The sequence below is a fragment of the Macrobrachium nipponense genome, chromosome 11 (assembly GCF_015104395.2).
Source record: "Macrobrachium nipponense isolate FS-2020 chromosome 11, ASM1510439v2, whole genome shotgun sequence".
In the NCBI taxonomy this organism is placed as follows: Eukaryota; Metazoa; Arthropoda; class Malacostraca; order Decapoda; family Palaemonidae; genus Macrobrachium; species Macrobrachium nipponense.
Genome location: NC_061087.1, coordinates 84,542,272 through 84,558,381, shown reverse-complemented (window position 1 = coordinate 84,558,381; position 16,110 = coordinate 84,542,272). Strand labels below are relative to the sequence as shown.

The following is a 16,110-nucleotide window of genomic DNA, read 5'->3' as shown; positions in this document are numbered from 1 at the left end:
GTGCGCCTCTTCCGTTCATAATGGCATCTTTAGCCAAAACTAGGGGAAGACTTACGGAGAGGGCTGTGCGAGAAAGGCAGAGCCACGATGGCGTATGCCGAGGTGTTTCCTTTTGAAAGTGTGTGATTTTCCAAGCTGTAATGGGTAAATGTTATTATGCTTTAGCCAAAGATATGGCTTACTCTGTTATTGATATTTTGTAAAGATGTTCTATTTCATTTAATCTTTTGACTTTGTCTTTACAATTGTGTGTGCTCACTAGTGTGTTCTCCTGTCTTTTAAACAGGCGGTTCTAGTGAGGGGACCAAGTGTCCTAGTGAGGGGACTAAGTGTCCTGTGTGGAGGGAACTATAATATTTTGGAGAAGAGATAATTGGTGCGACTAATTACTGATTAAGACATTTAAATACCGGGGGATTGTCTGTGAGACTTGAACTATTATCATTCTGTTAATTATCCTGTAAGAATCTGAATGATTTAGTTAGTACTTTACTTTGAATAAAGGTCTATTTTTGTAGCTCCGACTCTGATTTGATGACCTGATGGAATGGAGAGAGAGAGAGAAGGCTATGCCAGTGACCACCTTGAGAGAGAGAGAGAGAGAGGGGAGGGACTGAATGTTATCAGTTCGCCTAACACTCTGGCTAAACGCATACCAAATATTAAAATAGCGGGGGGCCGACGCTCCTCGCTATTAATACATACATACCTGACCGTGACCTGTCCTAGACTACATAGTGTGTTCCAGGTTCACAGTCATTTCACCTTGTTCGGTTTCTTGTACGCCTTCACAAGGATGATTCCCTCTCAGGCAGTGTTGGGATACGTATGATCATTACCGTACAAATACGGTAATTTGGACGGTATATGATAGTATGTCCAAGTATCGTACGTGTTGTACGGTAATTTCAGGCTTTCCTTAACATTGAAAAAAATATTATTCTCAATTTACTACTAATGATAGTTCAACAGTAAATGAAAAAAAGAAGTCCGATTTCGTAATTACAGTACATACAGAGTCGATGTTGTTTAAACTGTGACAGACTCACAATATGCATCGTGATTCTGTCCTGAAATTTCTTGAAACGAGTTCATTGTCTGTGTTTTGTCTGAAGTTTTAATGGAAGGATACTGATTAATACCATTAAAGATTCCCATTTATAGGATACCCGTTCATTTCTAGATTTAATCGTGCAATAACCATCGTAAAATTGTGTATTTATAAATGACATAATAAAACTTAATATCCTAATTTTGATACAAAAGCAGTTGGGGAATCCATTATGAATATTTATGGAATTTTATGACACTGGTTTGGATTTTGGTAATTTGATACCAGCGAAAATCTGCAAAGAATAGATAGCCAGCGGAGAAGTTTGCCTCTTCTGAGAGATATCTTGATACGGAAGTAGATAGATTTTGGGCAACTTTACGAGACACTGAAAAAAATTTGACGGAACTTGTAAACTTTGCCTTTCGTACTCTGCTTACCCAATTCAAACGCAGGATGCGAGAGGTTTTTTTTTTCTATGGTAAAGTTAACATTTTCAAAACAGAGCAAAGAAACAGACTAAAAACATCTGCAATAAATGCAGCGATCCTTACACTGTGTGAAAATGAAAGGAAGTTGCGTGAAGTTTCATCCAACTGATGATATGGTGGCCCGCCATAAGAACAAGAAAATGTTATACAGTAAGGTAGAGGATGAAGAGGGGCTATGATTTTCGTAAGTGAAAGTTAATGTAAAAGAAAAAAGATTATAATTTCATTTGCTTACAATAAGAATACGGAACAATATTTTTTTCTGTGACCGAAATGAAAAGCAATAGGACTACGTGGATTTTTGTACTGGGTAGCTAAAAATCTTATAATAACACGTAAATATAGTATTGTCATAATTATGTAAATTCGAAATATTTCCATAGCTGCAAAAATAAAGTTTTCTAATGCTTGCATTTAGTAACTTCATAAAAGCTGATCGAATGCATAAATCGAAAGTTAGTACTTCACAACTTATATTAAGTTAAAGACAAGTATATCTTCATGATTAATGAAGGAAAGTCTTGCATGATACAAGGAAAGAAAGAAAGTTAAAATGTGTGCTGTCTGAAATAACGATAAACCCCACCGGAACTCTCACTCTTCACAAATTACAGATTTGAATAATGTCCACTTCCAGAAATGCAATTAATAAAATGCCAATGACAAACAGAGCACAGATGAACGTGTTCAAGCTGTTACTATGCCGTGTTTGGTCGAATTACACAGACTTAGATAACTTTCCTCCGATTGTATTATGTACCTTGTCGGAGAAGACATGTAAGTTCTTTGGGAAAATGAATACGACCTACGCTACATTTATCAAACCTCACGCACACGTGTGGTTCACTAAGTCTTTTTTTCACTTAACCGCTGAATCACATCTGATATGCAGCTTACTTCCATTCTCAAATATGAATGTATGCATGTACTTATATTAAAGTAAATAAAAAACAGTTTTTACGTATCAAAAGGTTATAAAACTCAACCACCCGGCCTAGACTGTGGGAATGAATCAGACCAAGAACTGTAATACATCATGTATTTTGGGCTACATGTTATAAAGAAAGAGCAAAATGTTTTGAAGCTCCTTTGGAATCATATTGATCTTCAGTCAACATGAATTCAAAAGAGAGATGATTACCTACATGCATTGTACTGACAACTTTCAATAACAAGGTAATTAATTGGGATTAACATATAAAAATTTTTTTTTAAAAATGCAGCAACAGCTGTCAATCAAATAAAAAAAATAATACAAAAACAAAAGTCAAGAACGTATTCTGAAATGAAAACATTAAGGAGATATCTCTCAGGATCCCTGAATTATTTAAATCTAGTTAATCTCCCAGAAAGAGCAAACGTTGGATCCTGGTAGAATCTGGATGAGGTTCGTAGCTTATCCCATTTTCTTGGAAATGCGTTTGACTAGCGTGATAGTCACTTTCACGCCCCCGATGCAGACGTTGATTAAGACCCTGGAAACAAGATATCATCTGAGCACAAAAACTGAAATCGTATCACTAATAGTATTCATTATGTACTCCGAGAATTACATAGTAAGATACATAATATTCTTAACAAAAATGAGCTTTTTTCACAACAATGTACAAAATTGTCATCAATTCCCTCATGAGCTTCCTGAGGCTGTTGTGCAATTAGAACCTGCAAAGTTAAATGCAATGCATTTCTGCAATAAAACAGTTTACCTTGTATTTTACTCATTATATTTTTATCTGATTATTTATTAACTATTAATTTATCTCTTTTTGTAATTACTGATTTCTACTTTATTTTTTATTATCTTCTAAATTCTTTCAAATGAACACGAAATTCTTTGGAAGCTTGAATTTCAAGTCAGTGGCCCCTGTGGGCTTGTTCCAGATGAATAGGGTTTATCTTCGGATTGATATTATAATAATAATATTAATGCTTCAGATACCAAATCCTTTTCTTTCTCTTATACTCTACTTTCACAATAATGTTTGAGAACTCGGAAAATGACAGCATCAAATCAATCAACCTCTGCTTTTTTTTTCTTTCATAAAAATATATAGAAGTATGTCATAAAGGAATAATATGATTCATCTGCTTAATAGTGTGGTGGTTACTACTTGACAAACTCCAAAACAGGCTCTTCATATCTGTAAGGGACACAGTCAACTTCGATTAGTGTTTTGCTCTGTCAACAAAGGGATATCACTTATGATTCTTCTCGACGAACTAGAATCACAACTTTACAATTAATAATAATAAAACAAGCTCCTGCACCTCACTTTGACAATTATGACCTATCTCACGGTCACAGTCCTTTGTTTGTTCTGATCTTACTATGGGAATAGCTCTCAAGGTCCGGACTCAAATAATCCACCCTTGATGTACTGTATAGCCAGACTTCATAATTCCACTGAAGTTATGTCTGCTTGAGAGAGAGAGAGAGAGAGCGATATTATAGCCGATCAAGTATTACTCTGATAATGTAAAAGATTTATACACAATACTGGGTCCTATATCGAAAGTCTAAAGCACTTCTCTCACAACACCATTTCCTAATACTTAAACAGTTAAATGGCAGTTACCATGACGCCATGAAAACAAAACATTCCTAGACAAGTCGCTACAGTTATTATTATTATAACAATGAAAGTGGAAATAAAACTTACTCGTATCCCATAAACATGGCAGATATGGAGACCCCAACTATAGCCACGATACCGAATGTCGCTATTTCAGCCCAAAACAGGGTGTACGTTAGCAGACTAAGTGTAACTCTCTCTTCTCCCCGACGATGAAACATCAACTGGCTTTTTCCAGAACTGGCAGAACAGCATATCGCTCGCAGCTATCTGGCGTTGCCAGTTAGTGTCCCCTTATCATTTCTGTACTGGGTAGCTAAAAAAATCTTATAATGACACGTAAATTTAGCACTATATATAATTATTTAAATTTGAAATATTTCTATAGCTACTAAAACAAAGGGTTCTGATGCTTGCATTTAGTAACTTCATACAAGCCAATCGAACGCATAAATTGAAAGTTAGTACTTTTCAAATTTCATCAAGTTAAAGACAACTATATCTTCGTGATTAATGAAGGAAATTCTTGCATGATCCAAGGAAAGAGAGAAAAGTTAAAATGTGAGCTCGTAAGCCATTATTAAATATATTTCGGAGAGCAGGGGCCTGCACATAGACGGCATCTATAGTGTGGTGACCTACGTATTGCATAGAAAGGGGAGTCCAGTGTGGACCTCTGGACTCACAATCTGATAAAGGCCAAGCTGCTTTACAATCATTATGACGGATCATATATATACTATATATATATATATATATATATATATATATATATATATATATATATATATATATATATATATATATGTACTATACACACACACACATATATATATATATATATATGTGTGTGTGTGTAAATGACAACTGAATCCTTAGTATCAATAAGAATTCATTCTGGCTTTAATGACAGATTTAATTCAGAATTTGCTTCTGAACCGTTCAGAAGTATGTTCAGACGTTTAACATAACTTACACAACTTTCAGAACTGGTTTAGGATCATTCATCAGTAGCCCATCACAAGCATGCCGTGCTTGCATAAATTAGGCGAGTCATATCTGCAACACCAACAAGACATAATTCAACCTGTTTTAACAAGAGGATTTATATACACAATAGTTCATTTCGTATGGCAACTCTGGCACTCATCAGTCACCATAATCAAGTATCACATCTTCTAGAAACACACTTCCAGCTGATACCAGATAATCTCTCACAGGTCGTTTCTGTCTTAGCAGAGAAGTGGACTCTCAAAATTAAACCGGGAAAACGTGCTGAAATCTGCCTTCATAAAGGGTCCAGCTAATTCGAAAACGTAGCCAAAGGGATCAAACGAGAGTATGGGTTTTCTGCCCTTGGGCATTGGTACCCGACTAGGATCGCCGCTGAGATAATGATTATAATAATTGTTTCATTAGATGAACTGAATGGGCTCACTACATGAGATGAGCAACTACTTCTCAAACTTCAGATAAAAAATACAAATATACCAGTTACAATCAATTATTCATATTAGAAAACAATTTTGAAAATTGTGGTTAACATTAGAAATAAGGATAAATCCCACCGAAACTCTCATTCTGCACAGATTATAAATCTAAAGAATATCCACTTCCAGAATTGCAATTAATAAAATGCCAATGACAAAGAGAGCACAAATGAACGTGTTAAAGCTACTATTATGCCGTGTTTGGTCGAATTACACAGACTTAGATAAGTTTCCTCCAATTGTATTATGTACCTTGTCGGAAAAGGCATGTCAATTCTCCGAGAGAAAATCAAAACGTCCTACGTTGAATTTATCAAACCTCTTACACAAGCGAGGTTCACTGAGCCTTTTTCTTCACTTAACTGCTGAATCATATTTGAAATGCAGCTTACTTCCATCCTCAAATATGAATGTATGCATGTACTTATATTAAAATAAATAACAGTTTTCCATTATCAAAAACTAATAAAACTCAATCACCCTAGACTGTGGGAATGAATCAGACCAAGAACTGTAATACATCATGTATTTTGGGCTACATATTATAAAGAAAGAGCAAAATGTTTTGAAGCTCCTTTGGAATCATATCGTCCTCCTGATGGTCAACGACAATATCTTGAATCTTCAGTCAAAATGAATTCAAAAGAAAGCTGATTACCAACATGCTTGCAGTGATAACAAAGCTTTATCTTATCATTTAACACCCTACGTTATCCTATGAATAGGCTACACATAACAGATGTAAACTGTTGCGTACAACGGGTTACATACAGGGAGAAATACGATAAAGGAACCTTCGTTTATCTTATTACAAACATGCTTCACCTTAATAAAGATAAAAACGCCTCTATATCATTTCCAGATCTAACATTTTGCGCTCTACGTTATCACATACTTGATCACATTTCCTGTTGCATAAAGGAAGTTGCCTTAATCTGGCTTACAACACTACCTTTACTGACTTGCACCTCATAAAGGTAAATATATTGAGTGAAGTGGAAACTTAATATTACTCAACAATAAATGCATGCGACTAGATGTGCAGTCTTAGAACCTGCTCCGAGTTTACACAGCACTGTTTGTAAACGATTTTGAAATATAATTATACTGACAACTTTCAATTTCAAGGTTATTATACCTTGACAGATGTATTAGGCTTAGGAATAACAAAATTAAAAAAATGCAACAACAGCTGTCAATCAGATACACATAAGAATCCAAAAATAAAAGTCAGGAACGTATTTTGAAATGAACACAAAAGAAGTTTTCTCTCAGGATCCCTAAACTATTCAACTCTAGTTCATCTCCCAGAGAGAAACCATCAGCAGAGCAAACGTTGGATTCTGGTAGGATGTGGCTGAGGTTGGTGGCTTATCCCATTTGCTTGATAGCGTGGTTGGCTGCCATGTAACACACTTTCATGCCTCCAGCGACGTAGACGCAGGTACTGAAACTGAAAACGAGATGTTATGAAGTAAAACCAACTTATATCTGAGCACAAAAACAGCATTAGTACAACTATTTGTATTCATTATGTACTCTAAGAATTACATAGTAAAAAACATATATTCTTAACAAAAATCAGTTTCTTTCATCAACAGATTTACAAAATTATTGTCAACTATTCTTTCACGAGCGATCTACTTTGGGCGGAGACAGATCTTCCTGAGGATGTTGTGCAATCAGAACCTCCAAAGTTCATGCAAAGATGTAATTTATTACTAAAATAAAAAAATTCATTTCTCGTTTTAATCTCTATGTATTTATCTATTTATTTAATAATTTACTAATTTATCTTTTTTTAACAACTGATCCCTTCTCTATGACTTTCCTATTAGCATCTGTAACTTCTTCCAAATTATCACCATATTCTTTAGAAGCTTGAATTTCAAGTCTTGTGGGCTTGTTCCAGATGAATAGGGGTTTATCTTCGGATTAATTTATAATAATAATGCTTCAGAGATCAAATTTTTTCCTTTCTCTTATACTCTTTACCTTCACAATAATGTTTGAAAATTTGGACAACGAAACTGTCTAATCACTTAGCATGTCAAGAAGGAATAATATTGATCTGTTTAATAGCGTGGTGCAACTGAACTGAATATAGAATTTAGGCCAAGCGCTGAAACGGAAATTGACAGTTTTTAAAGGGATAACAGGAGGAAAACCTCGCAGTCGCACTATTAACCAAGTGTTAGGAACTTAGGCGAGGGTGGGAGTGGAAGAAAGATAATATGAACGGAGGTACAGTAAGAGAAATGAAAGAGGCTGCAGCTATGGACTGAAGGGACGTTGCAAAGAACCTTAAGTAATGCCTACAGTGTACCTCATGAGGTGCACTGACGGCACTAACCCACTACGGAGCTTAATTCTTGACGCATGGCTAAACAGCCCTTTCATATAGATGTTGGATGCACTCATTCTTGAATAGAGTTTCGCTTTTATATTATTCTGAGTATGCCTCTCAAGAGCTTGAAATTACCTGCCTCCTTTTTCATTCTCGATATATATCTACCAGGCTTAAAAACCTCACAAAAGTGTGAACATGAGATTTATCTCTATATAGTTCCCTTCCAAGACGTGGAATTCTTTGCCTTCTTCTGCATTCTAAGAGGTGGGATTTTCATTGCATATATGTGTATATATATATTATATATAAAAATTTTATATCTATATTATTATTATATATATCTATATATATAATATCTATATTATTATATATACATATATATATATAATATATATACATCGAGCTACAAATGTCCTTTAATATCCAATTCGCTCTACCTCGGAATTAATATATTTTCATATATGTTAACCGAAGGGGAATTTTTTACTCGATAAGAGATTTGTCGGCTCACGGACGCGAACCATCGAACCCAACAAATCCAGGACACACAATGAAGCTAAAAATTCCCCTTCGGTTAAAATATATGAAAATCAATTAATTCCGAGGTAAAGCGAATTAGATATTTAAGGACACTTGTAGCTCGATGTATGTATATGAATCACGGTAATGTGATATGACTCATACATATATATGTATATATATTATAATTATGCATTAAGCTACAAATGTCCTTTAATATCCAATTCGCTCTACCTCTGAATTTTCATATACTATGTTAACCGAAGAGGAATTTTTTAGTTGATAATAATTTCTTCCTCTCGTGGGCTCGAACCAGCGGACTGAGGAGAAATCAGGACTTCAGTCGATAACGTCACTGAAGTCCTGATTTCTCCTCAGTCCGCTGGGCGCTGGTTTGAACCCACGAGAGGACGAAATTATTATTAACTAAAAAATTCCTGTTCGGTTAACATATATGAAAATATATTAATTCTGAGGTAGAGCGAATAGCAACAAAGTTGTTCGTAGGGTTACTCCCCGAGTAAGCAAAAAAAAATTGTGGGTTCAGATAAATAAGAATCACACTTGCTAGAAGTTTAAAGGCAAAAACCACTGAATTTTATGCTATAAACCAAAGCACTGGACACTTGCCCCCATTCGGTTAATAAGTTAATTATATTTTAGTTTAACCAGACCAACGAGCTGATTAACAGCTCTCCTAGGGCTGGCCCGAAGAATTAGATATTTCTACGTGGCTAGAAACCAATTGGTTTACTTAGCAACGAGACCTACAGCTTATTGAGAGATCCGAACCTCATCGAGAAATGAATTTCTGTCACCAGAACTAAATGCCTCTGATTTCGCGTTGGCAGAGCGGGGAATCCCCCATTCGGTGCTCAAGACAGCAAAAAGAGGAAGTTGGAGTAGCTGGACAGGTAGAAAAAGAGATCCAGAAAATAAATGACTTTAAGTGTAAGGACCCAAAGGTGAAACTGAAAAAAAAAACTCCATTTGCACTAAAAAGTAATGGTTTTCGAGGCTAGACAGCAGGATGGAAGAAAGCACGAATGGTGCCAGAGTGAAAGGCTAAAAGGTGGCTGCAACCAGGGGCCGACAGGAAGCTGCAAACAACCTTTTAGTGATGCCTAAAGTACACTCCATAGTGTGCACTCACGGCACTACCACATAGTAGCTTGTGAAAGATTTGATAAGGTAGCTACGTGGAGGGAGGCGAGGATATGCAGTGCAGAAGATACGTAAGTTGTTCAAGGAAGTTAAGTTTCTATAATGAAAGCATAAGGGATGTCAGAAAAAGTAGACATGGAAGTGACTTGTTTGGAGCAAAACCGAGTCTGACACTACGGCTTGCTATGTCTGCTTGGCTATTTAATTCATATCTTTATGGGTGGTGTAACTCAAGAAGTCGTAGACAGGACATGTGATGCAAGCTAGCACAAGGAAGGGGAATAACAAAATTAATTGAGAATGGAGTGTGCAATACTTGATGCTTCCACTGATACAGTAGCTACTGACTAGATGAGCGGGGTTGGGGGGGGGCGGGGTGTGGAATGCTGCACTGGTGAACATTTTAAAAATTAAATAAGAGGAAAAGTAAGAGTATGAAGTCAAACAGAAACCATGAAGATGGGTTAATGAATGTTAACAGGGATTGTACTGTACGGTTGGAAGCAGCTGACTCACGGAGGTATCTGGAAGTAAATATTACGGATAATGGTAAGACAACAGAAAATATGAGTCACAGATTAGGTGACACAAAGTGGGAAACAGTGGGTGCACAAGATCTGAAAAAGAATTTGCGCCTTTTGAAGCCATGATGGGAATGTCTGAAGGGATCGTTAAGCTGCTGAAATATGCTGTTTACGTAAAATACGTAGTATGTGTGGCAAGAACTCTGAGTGAGAAATGTCAGGAGACATAAAGGTGGTTAAGAGTTTTGCATTAAGGAAAAGAAGGAATAATTTAAGATAGAACAACGTACGTTTGGGAACTGAAATATGAACAGGACAGTGACTACTGTCGTGTTTTTTTTTTTTTTTTTTTTTTTTTTTTTTAATCCACCACCTGTTAAGAGGTACCAAAAATTAAATATTTTAATATATATATATATATATATATATATATATATATATATATATACATATTATATATACAAAATTTACTTTTAAATCATGATGAGGTAAAAAGGAGTGTGAAACAATAAGACGCTGTGACCATGTATTCATAAGACGAAAGCTACTTAGCATCTCATTGTTTCTCTCTTTCCTTCGTGGCTGTAACTTTGTTCATACACACGCGCGCGCGCGCGCCTGCGCGCCAGGGCAATAATTTGAAAGACCGAGTACGCTTTGTATCAGTAAGTCATAATATCCGCTGATTGAAGACCAGCCTATCTTTTCAAGATGTTCCCTTCCCTGCATGGTGTTCCCTAGAAGAAGAAGATATTCTAACACTGGAAAAAAAAAAGATGTTGAAGTAGCAAAAAGGTGACGTCACTGGCAAACTTGCAAGAGAATGGATTTTGGGGATACCGACTGCCTCTGAACTCTACCTTCCCCCACCCCTTCACTCCTCTCCCTGGGAATCGATAACGTAATTTTTTTTTCTTTTTCTTTTACGTACTTCATGAGTGGAAATCACTGCCTTGCCTTGGGTTGAAATTGTCCTTGCCTCCTGCACACGTAACACCAGCCAGCTGTTTCCCTTTGTTCTAATACTACGCTCGTACTACAGTTCGAGTTTCGTGACGCTTTTACAGTATGTGGCAAACTACAAAATCGTTAATTAAGTGATTATGTCATTGTAAACATATATTTCAACTGTGTGCCTCATTCCCTGAGTGGAGAGAGGCTCCAAAATTAACCGATCGTCTGATCCGATATTTCTGGATGGGGATGCAAGTTCCATGGCCAACGGCAACAACACCCACCATGCACACAGCAGTCTTCTAACTATCAGGTATACACATAATTTAGTGCTTTGGTTAACAAAGGCACATTGCTTACACACACACACACACACACACACACAACACACACACACACACATATATATATATATATATATATATATATATATATATATATATATAGAGAGAGAGAGAGAGAGAGAGAGAGAGAGAGAGAGAGAGAGAGAGAGAGAGAGAGAGTTATAAGCCGATTCAGTTAGTACACTGATAATGTAAAGCATTTATAGTACACAATATGAAGTCACACTGGGTAGTTTCGAAGGTCTAAAGCACTTCTGTCATAACGTCACTTCCTATAATCTACCGTTAGAAGACAGTTAACCTGAGGCTATGTAAACATAGCACTCCTACAGAGGTGGAAAATAAGTGACAACAACAAAAATGGAAATAAAACTTACTTGTACCCCATAAACATTGCTGCTAGGCCACACACAGCTGCAAATATCAAAACGGATTTCGTCAATTCAAGCCAAAATTTCTTCTTGTCCTCGGTTTTAACGTCGGAATCTGATTTATCAGCCATAGTTTAACACTTACACGTTACTCTGTAACAAGGAAAATTCAACTGGTTTTCTTCAGAGCAATCTTTCACTACGAGAGGGAAATAGAGATTCCACAAGTGTGTATGATATCATTAAGCTAGAGGGGAGGGAGAACCCACATAGAGACATTACATAGTTGCCTATTTGCTTATTGAAGTGATTTCAAAAGGATTCTGTTCATCGTCGAGTAGCCAGGAGATGGCTAATATTAAGTGGAGAGAGACAAGGCATATGTACATAGCAGGATTTTTTGTTTACGGTTACAGTACTCTCCTTCGCATCGCCTAATATCTGTTAGTGGAACTAGCAACGTGTTGGCAAGCTGGCAACTATAGTAAATATATCCTTTGGTAGTGCCAGTAACGTGCGGTTGCCAGGCGCACGATCACCGCCTTATATCCAATATCGATGTATTCCTCACATCAGGTTTGCTTGACTGCAAGTAGAATCTATATCTAGTACAAGCAATATGTAAGTATTCTCCTTACAATAAGCACGAAAAAGTCATGGAGACATGTCGCGGTCATGAGATAACCATTGGCAACGACATAAAATGACATGTAAGTTCCTGTGTTCTGTTTCCGGTTGGTCATTCATGACTGCTGTCAAGCCTATGAGAGTGACATCTTGCAAAACTTCGCGTGGAGTAAATTTTGTAATTTCCCTTTGAAGAAGCAACTTTATTCTAAAAATGGTTTCTTAGATAACAGAGTTTGCTCTCAGAGACTTGATTTTGTCCTTTCCGGATTAAATACAAACTGAGGACAATTAAAGCGTTCTCAAACAATGAGGGAGTGATGCAAGATAATTTCTGTTCTGGTGACGTTTTCATTCTACAATAGTTTGTTTTCCAAACTTTCAGCTCCGAGGTAAATGACTAAACAGGAATACAAAATGAAAACCGGTTAATTCAACATAGATATATTTACAGTTCTATCACAAGAATTAAGTATATGCATCAACATTGGCAACCACAGTAAGACTTTTTATCCAAGCTACTTTTACTAGACTGGTTATAGTAAGTTGATCATGATCTTTTACAATGATAATGTTATTTTTTTATTATTTGTTTGATTCTATCTACATATATACATACTGGACAGAGGAGAGTAACATAAAAAATATATGAAAGGTGTAATAAGTACCAGCCATTACACATATCTGCAAAATAAACGTAGAAGAAAACTGTAAATAGTTCAAAGATAAATGTTATATAAAATATAATAATGTATAATATACAGGTAATTTTCACATTGTAAATAGACACAGGTATTATTTATATTAAAATGTTAGTCATCGCTTTTTATAAGGTTACCTTTTATCTGTAGCCAATTCTTATTTAAAGAAATTAATATTAATATGGTTTTATTGTTCGGATGTTGACATAAATGTCAAACTATCATTATAATCTCAGAGAATTTTATACGATTTCTTTTAGATACTGGAAATCCATTTATAGAAATAAATACAATATGAATTTCAAAACACAGATAAGCTAAAATACAATATCTATATCCCAACAATACTGAAAAAGAGAGCATAAATTATCATATGATCGTATAACTGAAAAACCTGTAATATAATAATAATAATAATAATAATAATAATAATAATAATAATAATAATAATAATAATAATAATAATAATAATAAAGTCATCCAATTATACCGATTAAGATTCAACAAATCAATAATTAACGAATTAATTTATGGTATCATTTCTTTTCACTCACGTAATATGTAAGACCACCTAGCCATGAGGAATTATGGAACAGTTTGTGGCAAACAAAATTAGCTATTTCTTCTATAAACTTTAAAATAAATGATCTATAATAGGAAATAAATCATTGATAACAGGAAAGAGGTATTTGGAGTTTCCTTATCATTTCAATAAAGATTTCTGGGAGTGAAAACATAAAATTGTAGGTTGCCAGCCTATCTGAAACTCTAGTATTTATTCTCATCTTAAAATTGAGTTGCCTTTCTAATGGTTTACTTTTAAAACAGGTCAATATACTGTTAGTGTATATTAAGTCTATTTCCTCATGTTTAAGTAAACACTCAAAATAAAAAAAAACTCCAATTTTTTAAGGGTTTGCCGAAGTTACTTTGTAAGGATATTGGCCGGAGTGGCCATATAATTGAGACAAATAATGATAATCATAGTAATAATTTATAACTTAAAGTATGAGTTATACTTCACAATAACTGCGAGATTATAATTCATGAATGATTTATTATTTTGCCTAAATGGATGCCATTTTATCTAATGATAATGATTAGAGGTTACTTCTAAAAGTAGACTAAACACCTCACCAAGTTGCACAGGAAAAACTAAACATTATCACCTATAATAATTGGTCATTCAGTTGCATCTGATCCTAAAAAAGTAAGAGTATATTGCTTCCTTTAACTCTGGAAAAAGCATCTACGATGGAATCTGATGATATTTATGGAAATATTAATTTTTTTTTTTTTAAATAGCATGTGGGGGAAACCTTGCAGGAACCAGGAGAGGAAACATCAGAGAAATTGCATTGGAAGTAATAAAAGATTATTCAGAAATATATATATATATATATATATATATATATATATATATATATATATATATATATATATATATAAAACTTGATAACAGAACCTCATTGAAGCAGGGTGGTATCTAACAGCTTTTTTTTTATTTAGAAAAAAAGTTACAAGCTTTCAAGGACTTTCTGTCCTCATCGTCAGGTAGCCGAGATACCAAGCTGTTTAAAAGAGGTCCTGTTATTAATTGTATTAATGCACAACACAGTTGAGCACGTGATCTAGTTTAATATATATATATATATATATTATTATAATATATATATATATAAGAGGTATGATGCGGGAATTGTTGAGGAAATGTAGAGAGATCATAAAAAAATCTATAGAAATTATGAACCATAATATAGAAAATGTAGAAAGCAAATAGGCAACATAGAGGGGTTCTGGCATCGCAACTACCCGAGTCTATGACGCCAAAAGTATCATACAGGAACTGTCTATATTCTCCCTATAATATCCACAAATCACTGGGGAACTGTAAGAAGATTATAGGGAAAATATATGGAATCATAAAGGAAATATATGCAAATTATATAATATGATAAAGTATGCAGTATTTACAAAGGTTCCATATTGATTTCATAAAGAAAATATATAGAAATTGTAACCTAGAGACATTATAAAGAAAATTCAGAAATATTATGTAGGAAATACTTTGGCTTTATGAGTAAATAAACGATATTACACAGAAATTACAATGGAGATACATACGTAGAGGTCTGTGAAAGTAGTACAATATATTGGGTCAAAACTATAAATATTGTACATGAAATAATATATAAATTATAAAGCGTATACAGATATAAATGAGCAAATATTGAACTGAATAACTGTATGAAAGTTGTAGGGCAACTAGAAATCATGCAGAAACTATACAGAAATTTTAGATAGACTATACACATGTCAAGAAAAATATCGAACTACCATAAAACTCATTAAGGAGATATGACCAGGAATGGAGAGAGTATTTTAAAACTACATAAAACCTATAAATCGTCATTGCATATATAAATAACTGACTTTTTTATAATAATCATACAGAAAATATACATAAACTTCAGAGAGAACGTAGAATTTTTAAAGCCTATCTGAAAACTTAAAGAAACTGATGAGAAACTTTATAAAACCTAAATTGAATTTGCGATCATCCACAAAAGTGAGGAACCAGACAGAACTATGAGCGATAGAAAGCTATATATAAACCATATGTGAACTACGCAAACTCTCCAGTAAGTCTACACATTGAAACAAATGAAAACAGCACAGAAACTTTTCAGAAGGTGTATGGGACGTTTGTAGCATCCATGCACGAACATATTCCACGTAGTAGAACCTACACAAGAAATGAAAGTGTTTAGTACCCTTAACGACGAAAAACGGGAAATGATTCTTAATGCACATCTGAGTAAAGATCATTCTTGCTTAGAATCCCCCTGCCGATTCCTTTCCTGATTCTCAAGTAGCCTCTCTCTATGTGGGAGAGATCCTTCTACACTGGATGAATATTGAAGCTGCGAAAAATCATTAACTACGATTTT

At 34.8% G+C, this 16,110-nt stretch overlaps 2 long non-coding RNA genes across 2 annotated transcripts in view; both read right to left on the bottom strand.

Moving 5' to 3' along the window:
- Positions 1 to 2,567: 2,567 nt before the first annotated feature.
- On the bottom strand, positions 2,568 to 4,842 carry LOC135207543 (uncharacterized). The gene is made up of 2 exons (XR_010312994.1): positions 4,203 to 4,842; positions 2,568 to 3,017 (listed from the first exon to the last, which is right to left on the bottom strand). It is a non-coding gene; the product is annotated as an uncharacterized LOC135207543 (long non-coding RNA).
- Positions 4,843 to 6,117: 1,275 nt separating this feature from the next.
- LOC135206742 (uncharacterized) overlaps positions 6,118 to 16,110 on the bottom strand; it is a 10,557-nt gene continuing 564 nt past the window's right edge. Inside the window, exons 1-2 of the long non-coding RNA XR_010312827.1 lie at positions 11,838 to 16,110; positions 6,118 to 7,058 (exon numbers count right to left, since the gene is read on the bottom strand). The exon at positions 11,838 to 16,110 is cut by the window's right edge and continues 564 nt beyond it. This is a non-coding gene — a long non-coding RNA (uncharacterized LOC135206742). The remainder of the gene's footprint in view (positions 7,059 to 11,837) is intronic.